At 32.5% G+C, this 17,323-nt stretch overlaps 1 protein-coding gene and 1 pseudogene across 1 annotated transcript in view; one reads left to right on the plus strand and one right to left on the minus strand.

The window, feature by feature from the left end:
- GRID2 (glutamate ionotropic receptor delta type subunit 2) overlaps positions 1 to 17,323 on the minus strand; it is a 1,398,327-nt gene that overhangs the window by 1,229,967 nt on the left and 151,037 nt on the right. The gene's annotated exons all lie outside the window — the stretch shown is intronic.
- On the plus strand, positions 7,217 to 7,424 carry LOC114220145 (protein transport protein Sec61 subunit gamma pseudogene; annotated as a pseudogene).

Raw genomic sequence — 17,323 nt, forward strand, 5'->3', positions numbered from 1 at the left:
TAAACCTTTTTTTCTGACCTGAATTCTCTCTTGTCTTAAAAGAATGTTTATCTGTGTGAAACTATCGTGCTATCCAGAACAGTTAACATAACTAAATGGAGCAATATTACATTCTTATTTCCCTTTCACCAATTCAACAGTATCTGTCTAGGTCTGGGAGAGACTGTAAGAATATGAGAATAATTTAATTAGTGCTTACAATTCATGTCCATTCTCTATCACCACTACATTAAATGAGCACTCACCCTAGAGCAATCAGTCACAAGATATCTTTATCAGTTCTTTCCATAACTGGCCCAGAACAAAGGGTAATGCTCCTCTATATCAAAAAAGTTTAAAAAATACAGAAAATAGAAAAAAACAGAAGAATGTAAAATACATAAAGTATAAAATGTACTTTTGTGTATTTAGTAACAGCTGCATTAATTCTGTTCTCCATGCTTGTGTTGTTTACACATTCAGCCCATCCTGCTGACTTCAGAACTTTAACTGTGCATGGAAAAAATAAATTTGTTGTGCTTAGACCAGTCAACCTTACCAACCTTGTCAGCATATGGAACATAGGGACTTCAGAGAATTAGATACAAAATAGGAATAATAAGATGAGAAATCTTAAAAGTTGGTAAAGATTTGGAATAAAGAGTTGGCAATTTCCTAAGGGCTACACTGGGGTAGGAGGGGGAGCACAGTTAGCTGAGGGGCTGTAAGCACAGGTAGGGATCGAAACATGAGTTTTGAGGAAAGCTCAGAAGAAGGAACAGGGGACTGTAGTGGATTGAGGGTGATATATCTATATTTTAATCCCTGTAACGCATGGATATTACCTTATTTAGAAAAAATGTTTTACAGGTGTAATTAAGTAAAAGATCTTGGGAGAGCTGAAGAGATTACCCTTAATCATCCAAGTGGACCTTAAATCCTATAATAAATGTCCTTATAAGTGAAACTCAGAGAGAGATTTGAGATAGACAAAAGAAGAGGCGGCAATATGACCACAGAGACAGAGATCAGAGAGAGGCAGCCACAGTTAAGGAATACCAGGGCAGTCAAGAGAAGCTAGACGAGGCAAAAAATGGATTTCCTCCAAGAGTCTCCATAAAAAACACAACCCTCCTAGAGCTGGGATTTGTACTCCCAGCCTCCAACACTGTGAAAGAGTACACTTATGTTGTTATAAGCCACCCCATTTGAGGTTATTTATTATGGCAGCCACAGGAAACTAACACAGACACCATGTCAAGAAAATGTACTTCTCAATATTCCTGGTGTTCTTATTAATGAGTCTTACCAATAGTTAGACAATGTTTCCATTTAGAGAAGAAAATGTAGAAAAATTTTTTGTTATTGAGACCAATATTGACACAAAAAAACTATGAACTAATGTCATACAAACTTATGTACAATAAAATTTGATATCTGTTATTACCATAAACAAGGACATTCACTTTAAGCAAGACAAGTAAATTACATAAGAAGAAGTTATAGGAAGATAAAATAAACAGCAAAGGAAGCAATTAACAAAATGAAAAGGAACTTACACAATGGAAAAAATTTATGAACCATATATCTGATAAGGGATTAATATCAAAAATATATGAAGAACTTACAGAACCAATACACAAAATACAAATAACTCAATTACAAAGGGGGCAAAAAAACCTAAATAGGCACCTCTCAAATAGAAGAACTTTAAATGGCTAACAGGTATATGAAAAAGTGTTCAGTGTCACTAATCATCATGAAAATTAAAACCACAATGAGATATTATCTCACATCTGTCAGGATGCCTATTATCAAAACAACAACAACAACAAACAAAAAAGAGCAAGTGTTAGCAAAGATGTGGACAAAAGAGAACCTTGCTGGTGAAATATAAGTTAATATGGTCATTATAAAAAAACAATATGGAGGTTCTTCAAGAAATTAAAAATGAAACTACCATATGATCCAGCAATCCCACTCGTGAATATATATCCAAAGGATCTGAAATGAGGACTGCAAAGAGATTATCTGCACTCCCACGCTCATTTCAGCTCTATTTACAATAGTCTAAACATCCTTTGACAGATGAATGGATAAAGATACACAACAAAATATTATTCAATCATAAAGAAGAACACAATATTGCCATATGTGATAACATGGATGTAGCTAGAGGACATTGTGCTAACTAAATAAGCAACACAGAAAGAGAAATACTGCACGACCTCATTTATATGTGGAATCTAAAATAGTCAAATTCATAGAAACAGAGTAGGATGGTGGTTGACAAGGCCTGAGGAGGGGAAAATGGGAAATCCTGGCCAAACAGTATAAAGTTTCAGTTACACAAGATCCATAAGGTCTAGAGATCTAATATACAGAATAGTGAAGATAATTAATTAACAGTATTGTATCCTTAAAATTTGTGAAGAGGATAGATCTTAACTTAAATCTTCTCAACATATACACGCAAAGTGATAACTATGTGGAGGTGACAAGTATGTTAATTAGCTTGATTATGGTGGTTATTTCACAATGTGTACAGTATATATATCAAAATATCAAGTTGTACACCTTAAATATACACAATTTTATTTGTCAAAGATATTTCAACAAAGATGTTAAGAAAAGAAGCCGCCCCATTCCACTCCTATTCCATCTTCCTCATGGATTCTGATCATCTGTTTTTCTTTCACATTAACAAATTAATAATATTAAACCTACATTTTAGTGGAACTTAGAGAATACATGTATTTTTGACAAGAATTATTATTATTTGCTTTTGGAAAACTAGCAAAATTAAACAGAAGGAAAAATATGACTCAAAATAATTTTAATAATAATAAGACTCAATATCTAATGGAAAATTTTAAGCTAGGATTAATTACAAAGTTGAAAAGAATCAGATTCTTATTGACTACTCTTAAAAGTGAATTAATAAGATACTTTAACATTTATATTTATCTGAGAAGTGTATTAATTTACTCTAACAAAATATGCCTCCCCCTCTCTACTATCTTCAAAATCGAGATCAAGCTTCATCTCCTCTCTAACATATTTCCAGCCTACTGCAGCCCACAGCAATCTCTCTCCTCTGAACTGATTAATTTGTACTACTTATCTTTTTACTTAATAATTTTGTTCCTATTGGTCAATTCACCTATGTTATCATTCAACAATTAAAATTAGAAAACGCTCTAAAGACAATAGCTATTATGGAAAAATATATGTACTGCTAGGTGAGGTTTACAGTAGATAATAAAGCCAAAGGTCTGACTTATTCACAAGTTTGACCATTTTAAAGAAAACAACAACATGGTGGGGTTACTGTCATAACAAAACCTGTCCATGATCTCAGCTTTATAAATACCACTATGCAGAAGATAGCAGAGGCTCATAAAACAGAAAAGAAAAGAAATGGCCTGAAAAGTATTCCTTATAAAAGCAACACATTTTATTAGACATATCATCTTTTTTTTTTCAAAAACCTCTTCTGCTTTTCTGTGTTAACTTATTAATATTAACAAATTAATGAATATATTTGTGCTCCAGTTTTCCCATATGTAAAAAAGGAACATCATAGTATCCATTTTAGAGTGTTATATGTTCATTAAATAGCATAATACCTGAGTTATTATAAATGCTCAGTATATATTTTTGATTGAATAATATTGTAAAACACTGCAAATAAACATTTTTAAAAACTTTCTTTACATAACTCAGGAATTTCTTCATCCACATTACCACAATTGGTACTAGAAAGGTCAAATTCAATTAAAAATTACACCTGGACTTAGACTAAATTCACTTTAGCTCAGAAATGGGCCTATATAACTTCCTTACTTCTTATCAATCATAAAATTCTTCCTCCAGCTTGCAAAGAAGTCCATTAATCCACTACCATAATCACACAACAGGTGTAATATTTTCCTTCATTACATTTCCTCTGACATCAGCACATTTCTTAAATAAACACTGATGAATAACCACAGATCTGGATTCTGTTGTATTTTCAACTGGTTCACATGAGATATCTATCTTCTTTTACTACAGTTTGACAATGTGATGATTCTCATAAAAGCAGCTGCACTCTTACATAAGTCAGCTCAACAAAAGAAGTTGGTAAATCTTGGTTTGTCTTTGAGATATCCCAAGTGGGCCTTGAAAATTAGAATGTTGTCCTTACGAAGCACTCCTGTGAATGCTCCCATCCAGAATTATCACTATTACTCTATCAATTAGGGAAAAGTGGACAGAAAATTGAGTTCAAATTTGGAACAATGAATTGGTGGTGGGGGAAAAGAAGGAGAAAAATGTCTACAAGGATGGGATGAAGACTATACAAGTGACAAAAAGGGTTAAGAAAGATATATTAAAAATGTGTCCAAGGCAAGCCATCTGCTTAGGAATGTCATAGAAGTATGATCATAGCATGCTCATCAAAATTATTTCCATTCTTTCCCCTTGGCAACTCACACCCTGAAAGAACTTGTTCCAAGTGGCCATCAAGGAAACACGCAAAATCTGAAAATCTGAAGGAATTTCCACATTGACTACTTCCACATAGACTAAAATGCTTTCATGGTGCTACACTCCAAATTTACATTTTAGAATTAAACTATATATTTAGTTTGGGCAGGAAAGAAGAGGGAAAACAGCAGAGGAAAAAGGAACTGAAAAATGAAAAGCTCAATAGTAAAGAAAAACCAAAGATACTGTAACAGAAATAATACAGAGAACAATATCATAACTGTGACATTGGATGAGATGCAATTTTTTAATGTTATTTTGATAAATTTTACAGGTAGTTTCTTCATTTACTTAAGCAGTCATTAAGTCAACAGTTATTTCCTAAGCATGTACTATTTTTCAGGACTAGTATTTTTCTTTAAATGATGTAACTCTTACGCCAAGAACAAATTTATGGCATGTATGTATGTATGTGTATTTGTGTACATATATATATTTGTGATTTGCAATATATATTGTGATATATATCTACATAAATTTTTAAATGGATTCAAATTTTATTCCAAAATAATAAGGTGTTTCCAGAAATGAAATTTAAGGTATTTATCTTTTCTTAAAATTATAAATTATAATAAAACCGAAATACAGCCCAGGGTATTTATGACACTTAACGAAAATCCAAACTACATTTGTGTGTTTATATTCATCTGCCCTAGAGGTTTAGAGTGATAAATGGTGAGTAGAATGCATGAATTCACATATTAAAGGTATTCAAGTATAAACTGACACAATCGAGCATGCTGTCTCTGGCTCAGTAAGCACAGAAACAGTATTTAGAAACCTAGAGTGAACCATGACAGTAATATGCCAAAAACTGGGTCATTGGAAACTGTGTCTTTAAACTGCAAAGATGTGTCTCTCCATTTATTCTAAACTAAGTAACTTGATATTAGATTCAGATTGCTACTCCCTCAGTGATACTAGGATGGGTTAACCACTGAGACCTTAATTATCTTGCATATGAGAAAATAAGTGTTGTATTAGCAAAGTACAGCATTTATAGTTTTTTTTTAATTCTAGCATTTTTCCAGTCCAGAGTTGCTGCCTCATGACAAAACTATTCTTCCACGTTTAAAAGATTTAAGTACATCTTTACACATCTAACAATACTAAACAAAAACACAATCTCTCCCTGTTTCTCTGTCTCTGTCTCTCTCTTTCTCAAATTGAATAGTTTAACCATCTCTGTATTTGTAGATTCTGTCCCCCCGTACCCATTTGAGACAGTTTAAAATGATCACATTTCATTTAGTATATTTTGGATGACACCAACCCTCACAAATTATACATCAACTTGATTAGCCTTACAAACTGGATACTAAAAAACAATTTTCATTAATAAAGGAACTTTGTTGATGGGTTTTTAAAATTCCATCATTTTACAATAGCAAATTTTAAATATCTACATTTGGCTATATGTTGTGGCAATAGTTAGATAAAATGATCATGATATTATGTGTGTGTGTATATATATATATATATCTTTTTATATAACACACACATATAAAATCTCTATAAGAATACAATTTTAATCTGAGTGGAAGTAAATGAAATAGAGACTAAAAAGACAATTACAAAGATCAATAAAACTAACAAAATATTGGCAAAGCTTTAGCTAGACTCACCAAGAAAAACAAAGAGAAGGAGCCCAGATAAAATCAGAAATGAATGAGAAGTTATAACTGACACTACAGAAATATAAAGGATCATAAAACTACTATGAAAAATTATATGCCAAGAAATTGGACAACCTAGAAGAAATCAATAAATTCCTAAAAGATTACAATCTTCCAAGACTGAATCATGAAGAAATAGAAAATCTGATAGACCAATTACTAGTAAGGAGAGTGAATCAGTAATAAAAAACTTCCCAACAAACAAAAATCCAGGAGGATATAGCTTCACAGGTGAATTCTACCAGGCAAAGAAGATATAATACCCATCTTTCTCAAAATCTTCCAAAAAAACTAGAGGAGGAAAAGCTTCCAAACACATTTTTGAGGCCAGCATTACCCCAATGCCAAAACCAGACAAGGACAATATACAAAAAAAAAGAAAACTACATGTCACTATCCCTGATTAATATAGATTAAAAGCTCATCAACAAAATAAAAGCAAAGTAAATCAAAAAACACATTAAAACAATCACGTTATGATTAAGTGGGATTTATTCCAGGGATGCAAGGATGGTTCAACATCTACAAATTAATCAACATGACACACCACATTGACAAAGTGAAGGAAAATAATTGTATAATCTTCTCAATAGATGCAAAAAAGCTTCTGAAAAAATTCAACATCCATTTATGAAAAAAACTCTCAACAAAGTGGGTATGCATAGTCTATGTGTGTGAGTACACTATCTATAAAACTGGAGAAAGAAACACATGAAAGTTGTAGACATACCATTTACTAAGGTTTACTTAAGGCTGAGGCTATTGGCTATCTCAACACTAAAATGGAAAACCTCCTAATAGTGCATTAACTACTTAGAAGAGTTTGTAAAAGAAGAGTAAACTTGAAAAAAGTGGCATTAGAAACTACTAAAAATGAAATGCATAGAGGAAAAAAATAACAAAAAAATAGAGCATTAGTAACTCATGGGAAAACCAAGAAATCTATACTTGTGTAGTTGGAATCCACAAAGAAGGGAGGAGCAGTGCCACCTGTCCCTGGCATTTGAGGTGTTGTGTGGGCAGGAATCATGGATCAGGTAATTCATTTCATTGAGCCAAGGTGGCAGGTTGTGAAGGGCTGAATTCAGCTGGTTAATAGATGTACTAAACCTGATATAAAAGAATTTCAGAAGACTGCCATAGCAACAGCAATAGGATGTGCTATAATGGGATTCACTGGCTTTTTTTGTTAAGTTGATCTATATCCCTATTAATAACATCATTGTTGGTGGCTGAATATTTTTTAGAAGTTTTTCATCTTGGGAATTAGTGAACAAGTGAGTTTTGGAGAAGTTCATGGAGTAAAAATTTGCCTATATGTTTTGTGTTTTTCTTTCTTTGTTTTCTCTCAAGACGTTTCATATTTCTAAATTAAAATAATTTCAAAATAAGAAAAGAAGACAGGAGCAGAAAAATATAATGGTTCATTTTTTCCCAAATTTGATGAAAACTATAAACCCATGGATTCAAAAAACTCAACAAACCTCAAGTTCAAGAGATATGCAAAGAATCAGACCAAGGCACATTATAATCAAATTGCTAAAAACCAAGGAAAAGGAGAACATCTCAAAAACAGAGGGAAGAATGATAAACATTATATACAGAGGAACAAAGATAAAGAACAAGCTGATTTATCATCAGAAACAATGCAAGCCAGAAGACAATGGATCAACATTTTTAAAGTACTGAAAAAGAAACTGTCAACTAATGATTTTTTTTTTACCCAGTGTAAATAACATTCAAAAACAAAAGTAAAATCAAGACATTACATACAAAAGATTTAAAAATTAATCACCAGGCAGACCTCCAGGTATAAAGAGAATGATCCAAATATAAGTACGGACTGGCACAAGTGAATGAAGAGCCTTAGGAATGAAAAATATGTGGATAAATATAACATATATTTCATATTAAAGGTCTTTATAACACAATCGACTATTTAAAAAGAAAAATAATGATGTAGTGTGGGGTTATAACATATCCAGAAGTAAAATGTATAGCAACAATAACACGCAGGCCATGAAAGAAGAAATGGAGGAATAATGATATCAGATTTCTAGACTATTTTAAAGTGCTGTAATATCACTTGAAGGTTGACTCTGATAAGTTAAATATGAATACTATTAAATCCTAAAGCAACCTCTAAAATAATACAACAAAGTCAATAAATAAGTCAACCAAAAGGCAACAAAGAATCAAAACAAATGCTCAGTTAATCCAAAAGGAAGCAAAACAAGAGAACAAAGACAAACAGAAAAGAAATAGCAGGATGGTAGGTTTAAATTCAATCATATCAAAACTACTTTAAATACAAATGATCTTAACCAAATTAAAAGACAAACATTTAGATTGGATTAAGATTTTTATTTTTTATTTTTTTTTAAAGATTTTATTTATTTGTCAGAGAGAGAGTTCACAAGCAGGGGGAGCTGCAAGCAAAGGGAGCTGCAGGCAGAGGGAGAAGCAGGCTTCCTGCTGAGCAAGGAGCCTGATGCCAGGCTGGATCCCAGGACCATGAGCTGAAGGCAGATGCTTTACCAACAGAGCCACCCAAGCGCCCTAGATTAAGAGTTTTAAAAAGCAACATCCAACTATATGCTGCCTATAAGACATACACTTTAAACACAAAAATACAAATATGTTATAATAAGAGAATGGAAAACAAGATACTGTGCTTGTGCTAATCAAAGCAAAACTGGATTGACTATATTAGTATCAGGCAAAGTAAATTTCTGAACAAAGAATGTTACCTTTTCTGAACAAATTATTATTACCAGATATAAAGATCATCTCACAGTGATAGAAGGGGGCAATGCAGGAGAATAAAAAATTGTAAATGTTTAACAACAGATCTGCAAAAACACATACAGCAAAACCAGACTGGACTTCAAAGAGAAGAAGACAATTCTACAATTACAGAAAGAAATCCCAACACCTCTCTCACAATAATTGATAGAACATATACACAGGAATTCAAACAAGATGTAAAAGACTTGAACTCACTATTACCCAAACTGACACTATTGATAATTATAGAGCACATCAAACAATAGCACAACACACATTCCTGTCAAGTTAATACAGAACCTTTACCATGACAGACCGATTCTAGGTTAAAATTCTGAGGAACTTAGAAATAAAAGGAAAATGCCTGAACCTGAAAACACCATGTATGAAAAATCTACAGCTAATATTATATTTAATGGTGATGACTGTTAAGATCAGGAACATGTCAAGAATGTTCACTCTCATCACTTCCACTCAACATTGTCCTAAGATATTAGCTGATCCAATAAACCAGAAAAAATGTCATCCAAAATTGAAGAAATAAAATTTGATTTACCAGTAGATGATATGATTATCATCTATGAAGAAAATCCAACAGAATCTACATAAAAGCCACTAGAACTAAAAAGGTTTTGCAAGGTTTCTAGATACAAGGTTGAACAGATCAAAGAGCCAAACTGATCAACATCATTAGTCATTAGAGAAATGCAAATTAAAACCACAATGGGACACTACTATGCACATGTTTCAATGTCTAAAATATTTTTTTAGTGACACATAAAGCATTGCTGAAGATGTAGAACATTTGGAACTCTCATATACTACCAGTGAGTGAGTAAAATGGTATAACTATTTTGGAAAACAAATTGGCAGTTTTTAAAAGTTAAACATGTATTTATTATATATGAACCAGATGTTCCACTTCTAAGTCTTTACTCAAAATTTATAAAAGCATATATCCATACAAAGACTTGAATAATAATGGTCATAGAGGCTTAATTTCTAATAATTAAAAACTAGAAACAATCCAAATGCCCAGCAATTTATGAATAGTTAAAAAAAAATCAATGTATATTCATATGATGGCAATAAAAAAAAACAATGAACTACTGATAAACCCTGAAATATAGATGCCATAATATTATGGCTGAGTTAAAGAAGCAAGACCAAAATGGAATATAGTGTATGATTCCATATATAGAAGTCTAGAAAATGCAAACTAATGTAGTGACAAGATAACATTTGCCTGGGGCTGGAGTTTGCAAACAGGAAATATGGGAGGGAGGAACTACAAAGAAGCAAATGAGAATTGACGTGGGGGAGATAATCATTATCTTGATGGTTATTATGGTTCATATACACAACAAATGTACAAATTGTACAATTTAAATATGTACAGTTTACTGTATGTCATGTATACATGATACACTGTTAAAATGCACATGTAAATTATTTTGATTGATTCTGTTGGTCATCTATGACTGTTGCAAAAATCTTACCAGTTAGAGTTAAAAAAAAAAAATCCACTTGACACCTAAAAAAAAAAAAAAACCAGAAATGTTACAACTATCTTCATATTATGCAGCATGGCATGGAAGAAAGCAGAGCAGGTAAAAATATAGGAGATCTGTGTTCTAGTTCTGGTTTTGTAATGATTGGCTCACTGAATATGGTTAAATCACTGAACCATTCAAGCCTTGAGTTTACTCACCTATAAAGTGAAAGGTCTGTACAAGATCATTGGTCCTCAGCCTTGTCTGGATTTATGGAACATTTTGGGGTATTAGTTTTTAGGACTGGGCAATTGAAGGAATTAAAGAATCACCAGCAAAATTCTTTGTAGATCAACAATAATTAAAGCACAATCCTTCCTTATTCCAATATCACACAGTAATTTTTAAACAACCTACACTGAACATTCCATCTCCTTGCCTTTCTACTGTGTCATTTTGCCCTTATACTGTTCTGTTATATACACAAATGGTAAAGTTCTCATATGTTCCAGGAAATATGTTTTCTTTCCTTGAAACTGGCTTGACCTTACCATTACATTTTGCTATTTACTGCCAGGATTTGTGCCCAATGCAACAATATACTACACATCTACTTAAAAGATGTTCTAGGAATACTGTACGTGGAAAGTATTAACAAAATTGAAGTATATGTTTCTCAAAATTGAACAGTATTCCAGTGAAGCAGTGAATACCACTGATTTACATAATCTGAAAGGTCTGTTTCAGATCACTATTTTAAATCTGTAAAATTTGAAAAATCTTATCGATCATTCTTGTTTGATGCTTTAGAGATAATGTCTATATGCTATGAGTCACACCTAACACACAATAAGTGTAAATTCTCCTCACCTATGAGTCACTAGCAGTTTCAGAATACAGATGTAATTCTGAACTATCTTAGCCAATTTTGGCTTAAAGACCCTTTTTCTCTTTCTAATACATTTCAGTTTGGGATAAGACTTTATTCCGTGGTTAGGCTGTGGCAAACCTCTAGGAATTCCAGCCAATTCTTTATACCTAGAAAGACTGCATAAATAATAGTCCCTATTAAAGAGGGATGAGGGCTTCCTTTGACAATACTGAAATAAATTTGTATCTCTCTTATTCAAAAACGAATAAAGGTTGCATTACTTTAAAGCCTAATTATTGGTATTATTTTTTAAAACCAAATGGTATTATTTTTTAAGTCAAAATATTGAATTACTCTTGGGCCACATTTGAGGAGTTATTTTTCTACTGGAGGTTAAAGTTAAAGTGAAAAATATTTGCCTCCCTCTCCCTATCTTCTTGGAAGTTTTATTTGGAAGTTTTCATTTTTAAGCTGACAAAGAAGAGAGAAATTTAGTATTCAGAGAAAATTGTCTCCTAAACTCAAGGTCCACATCCAATTATAACTTAGGATACCTAGAGCCTTTAGAAATGCCAATAACCTTATTTGGGTTAAAATATTTGGCACTTGTGTTTATAAAAGCCTTCTAAGCAAAATTTTAATATATCTATGACATTATCTCTGCTTTCAGTAAGTTTGGAATATATTAGGAACTAAATATTTTGTGTATATATAATGTTATCTCCTAGACTATAATGAAACCAGTGTCTCCTTAATTTATTAATATAACTGCATTTTCAAATTTTATTCTTATTAAAGTAATTTTAGCCCTTATTATTGTGAAAATAATTCAGAAAGCAATGAACTCTTCTCTATGGCTAAGCCTTCTTAGGTTTGCTTTATTACCACCAAACATCTCTCATTAACTCTTATTTTTAATCATGCCTTCAAAAAAGTAAAAATTAAGGGGACCTCAAAGCTGATGGATTTGGAGTTACTCTCTAAGATTTTGTATTTTTGTTGTGGTTTTGGTTTTCATTTCTTTTATTTGGTTTTTCTGTTTGCTTGTGCCTTTTTCCTGTAACTCTTCTCCTGACCCAGTATCAATTTGTCCAACACCCTTCTCATTGGGTTGACCCAGTACTGGAAGTGGATGCTATGACACAAAACAAGCCTTCCATTCTCTTACAACTGTTTTTGGAAATAGAATGCAAAATAACTGGAAACTAAAGAAAATATTTTCAAAGGAATAAGTCTCTTTGGTTAGGAATTCTCCCAATTGGTAAATATATAACCAAATATTTTGGGTAAGTGGAGCTTCTAAAGTACATTAGGTAGTGGACATGGGCTTTGATAGAACTAGGATCCAGTCCAAGTTCTTTAACTACTAGCTGAATGACTTCAGTAGAGTCATTTCATTTCTCTAAATTTTAATGTTCTGACCTCAAAACTTGAGCGAATTATAACTATTCAAGGTGGTCATTGAAAACTTATATTACCCAATGATGAAAGCCTTTAAATGATAACTGCTATATAATAAACAATAAATGTTAAATAACAACATTTTTGTATCTAGCTCCAGAACATGGTAACAATGCTTGCAGTATATAACTATATTTTAGTTTGTATTGGGTGGATGAATTAACTTATCCTTCTTAGTTTAGATAAAAGCTGACATAGCCTGGGTTCATTACAATCTCTATGATCTACATATATTACTGATAATCTAGTTCTTCTTTGGGTCAAATTTTCATATACTCATAGTTAAGTTTACATTTCTCATCATTCATGCAGCTTTATATGATTATATTACATCACCCATTTCCAAGACATACTAAGCTCTTAGAGGACTTCTAAAAAATCAGTTATACAAGATAAAAAAAATCGGGGGACAGTTTAAGCCTAGTTTCATAGATATTAACAATTTAGAGAATGTAGAATACTTTTTAAAAGTTAAACAGTCTAATTGGTTTAACAGAAAAATAAGCTTAACATAAAAAAGAGGGTCAGGGGACACCTGGATGGCTCAGTCAGTTAAGCATCTGCCTTCAGCTCAGATCATGATCCCAGTGTCCTGGGATTAAGTCCCACATCAGGCTCCTTGCTCAGCAGGGAGCCTGCTTGTCCCTCTCCCTCTGTCTGCCACTCCCCCTGCTTGTGCTTTCTCTCTCTCTCTCTGACAAATAAATAAATTAATAAAAAAAGAGGTTTGGAAGGAGCAAAATATAGAAAAAAATTAATAGAAGCAAGAATCTGAAAAATAAAAAAGTGCAAGACTCATTTTTAAAAAGAAAAATAAGTGTAAATCCACACAAAAATTCTGAAAAGCAATGAAAATAAAAGTGATAAAAATAATACAAAAGGATTTTGTGAGGGTGTCAACCTCTGCCTGTACAGGATCTTCCTTTTGTCCATATTGTCTATTGCCTAAGAGAGGTAAAGTAGTAAAATTTGTAATTTTGGTTATTACCCCATTTATAACTCAAGATTTATGCAAATGTGTTAGATACTTTTCACATTAGTGGAAATGGGTAGAAAACTGAACTGATCTTGGTATTAACATCTCACAATCTCATTATTTATTCTATTGGTGCCTAATTTAATACCAAGACTAAACAGAAGGACATGTCAAACAAGATTTCCAAATAAACAAGATTACGATGCTTTATGAACTGCAAACAAATATCTAATTAGATACTTTTAAAAGGAAAGATCCAATTAGAGGAATGTAAGATTTTGATGAAACTCCAAAGAAAAATGCCCCATCATTCACATCCCTAGCAGTTTTTTATTTGCTGCTGGTAAATTATAACTCTATATAAATAATTTTTTAAAATTATTTCCATAATAACAATGAGCAAACAAATCAATCAATCTGGTAAAATGATACCTTACGGCAGCAGTATGGCATTTTCTTGTTTGGCATATATGTAATCCCATCTCAAAAAACACACTTTAATGAATTAAAATATTGTTATTAATTAATAATGTCTTCTTGAATTTGTATGTGTTCTCTCTGCCTCAAATTTCCTTCACCTCCCTCTCCACTCCTTTTTTGACAAATATTCCTACTTATCCCTCAACATTCTGCCCAGGAGAGTTTACTTTTTTGAAGCACTTGCTTTAGCTTCCTATGAGAATTAGGCACTTTTCTATACAATTGCTCTATTTTATATATGCTCCTATTTTTAAATAAATCAATCCTTTTTACTATTTATGTGTTTACATTTCTAGCTCCCCTATAAGACTGTAAGCTCCTTGAGATCAATGAACTTGTCTTTTTCATTTTTGATTCGTTGGAGCCTACACACACTATCAAATGGTAGCTGATCTGAAGATAATACGCTGGATTTACACACTGCCTTTCTTTTTAAGGTGTTCTGACACTCTTAAAATTTATACACAGAGACAGTGTTAGTAGGCATTATATTGTTTTGTCATCAGAAGAAAATAGTTAAATATATTGTCTTAATTCATCTAGACTGTGCTAAAGTACATAGAACAACAAGTTAATATACGTACTAAAACCTTTCTGGTATGAGGGGCTACAGCTTTATGTCTAACATTAAAGAGAACAGTCTTTCTTCCTCTTAACTGAACTGAGATGAGCCTCTGTTTGAACTGGGGTTAGGATAGGGAAGAGAATGTAGTAAAAACCCTCTTAGAATAAAGAGAGTAAGTTGTTGCTAACATAAAGGGCATAATTAAAGCAGTTTCAACCAGAGCTATGCTATTTCCACTCTTTCTCATTCCTTTGGTTCTTGCTACAACAGCCCTAATTCTTAATTTCTTCATTATAGACAGATTATAGACTATATGATAGAATAGCAAGGAATGATGGAGGTGAGAGGAAGAGCATATGCTCCACAATTTAGGAAAGGATATTTTATGAATGTTCGAGAATAGGGTGGGGAATGGTCACTGAAAGTGACATCATATAAATGGTGGGGGTGGGGCAAGGGAAGCAGCATTTAAATGGAAGAGAAGCTGAAGAAAGTAGCAACTGGGTTAAAAAAAAAAGGAAAAGAAAAGAAAGAAACAAATAGAGGTGGTAAGGTAAGACTCTTAAGATGGAGACTGGGACCAGTAGAATCATCAGACCTCAATGAATCTAACATCTAGTATCCCACTTCTCATTATGGAAGACAGACAAGAAAGAGTTAAATTCCTCTTAAAATTAACAATAGGAGGCTTAAGTCCTAGTATTCCTGACTTTTTAATATAAAGTTCTTTAAACAAAAAGAAGCTGTGTGAGAACAAGTATAAGAAGAAGAAAAATCAATATAGAAGTGAATAAATGAAGAGTGACCTTCAGCTCATTTTTGTAAATCGCTGTTGACAATTTCAGTGAACTGGATTTGATAACTCAGGCTTGAAGACAGATTTGTCCAAGTCCCTTAATTTCTGTTGATCTTAGAGTTAAGACTCACTGTTGTTAAACTTACCACAGACTTTTTTTTTTAAAGATATTATTTACTTATTTGACAGAGAGAGAGACAGAGAGGGAACATAAGCAGGGGGAGGGGGAGAGGGAGAAGCAGGCTTCCCACTGAGCAGGGAGCCCGATGCGGGGCTTGATCCCAGGACCCTGGAATCATGACCTGAGCCGAAGGCAGACGCTTAACGACAGCCACCCAGGCACCCCCAGACTTTTTTTTTGCTTTATTTTCCAAAAGATATATATATGAATGATTAAAAATAATACCTAATTAAGTTAAATTATTTTCATAAATACTGTGGTTCAAAAGTTTCAGACAAAACTCTGTGATGGTAAAATTTACTCTGTGTACGTAAACTCAGTGAGATGGATCTGTGTACTTAAGTATACATCAATACCCCAAGTGAGGGTTTCTACAGGAAGAGTAAGTTTACAATTTAATGGCATAGAAAAAATACAAATGATTTTACAAGCAAGGATCTTGAAAGAAAATTCTAAGGGGATGAGGGCAAAAACCTCGGTTTGAGAGAATAATTTACAACATCTAGATTGACAATAGTTTCTGATCTTGAATTCTGAAAACAGAATTAGGAAATGAAACACTACCAGTTTTAAACGAGAACTTTACAGTAACTAGTTGCTACATTTTAGAATCATTGATTTTCACAGTAAAGGCATATGCAATCAAGGTCATTTAATAAGAGCCTTGAAAAATTAATAGAAATATTATAAACAGTTATTTTTATAAACAATATTGTATGATTTATTTTATAATGCTATAAATTTATTTCTATCTCTTATATAAATATGGATTTACATAAAAATTGAGATTTAAATCTCTCCAAATTTGAACCAGAGAAAATTATGTCCCTTATAATAAAGGTGCATCTATTTATTCTGATCTTTATGGGTCTCAAGAGAAATGAGAGCTTTGTCAGACATCACAATACACTTGCGTAGCCATATGTATCTGCACAACAGGTCTCACTGGCTTCATCTTTGGTCTGTGAGACCCTCAGTGATACATGAAGAATGACTTTAGAGTGTTCTATAAAGAAGTATTCACATATTTTACTTTTTTTTAAGCAAAATAATTTAATTACTTAACTCAAAGTATAAGAAAATAACTATTTTAGGAATATATCTTGGTCAGGGAAGGCCTTAAATTAACAACTACAGAATATCATCTCCCTAAGTAGCAAGCCATTTCCCTATCCTTAACCAATTCTCTTTCTTGAGTTTTCAGAAAATAACAACAAAAATATTTTGGTGTTGAATGGTGACCTTCAGCACAAACTGAAAACCTTAATTTTATTCTTAAGCAAAAATATATATTTGCTTCCAGCTAAAGGTTGTTAGAAAAAAATCAACAGCCACACAAAGACCCTTTTTAGTTTATGATATTTTTAAACAATGACAGAGTGAAACAAGGTTGACTTTCTCCCACTATATCTATCCCGAATAGCAAACACTGTGATAGGAATGGTCAAGAATCCTGCTTGAGTATAGTAGTACAATTAAAGTTAAAGCTTTCTCCTTGCCAGATTGTGATGGGTAAACAACTGCA

Source organism: Eumetopias jubatus, unplaced genomic scaffold (genome assembly GCF_037043125.1).
Source record: "Eumetopias jubatus isolate StellerSeaLion01/CBP00866 unplaced genomic scaffold, mEumJub1_p1.0 scaffold_2, whole genome shotgun sequence".
Classification (NCBI taxonomy): Eukaryota; Metazoa; Chordata; class Mammalia; order Carnivora; family Otariidae; genus Eumetopias; species Eumetopias jubatus.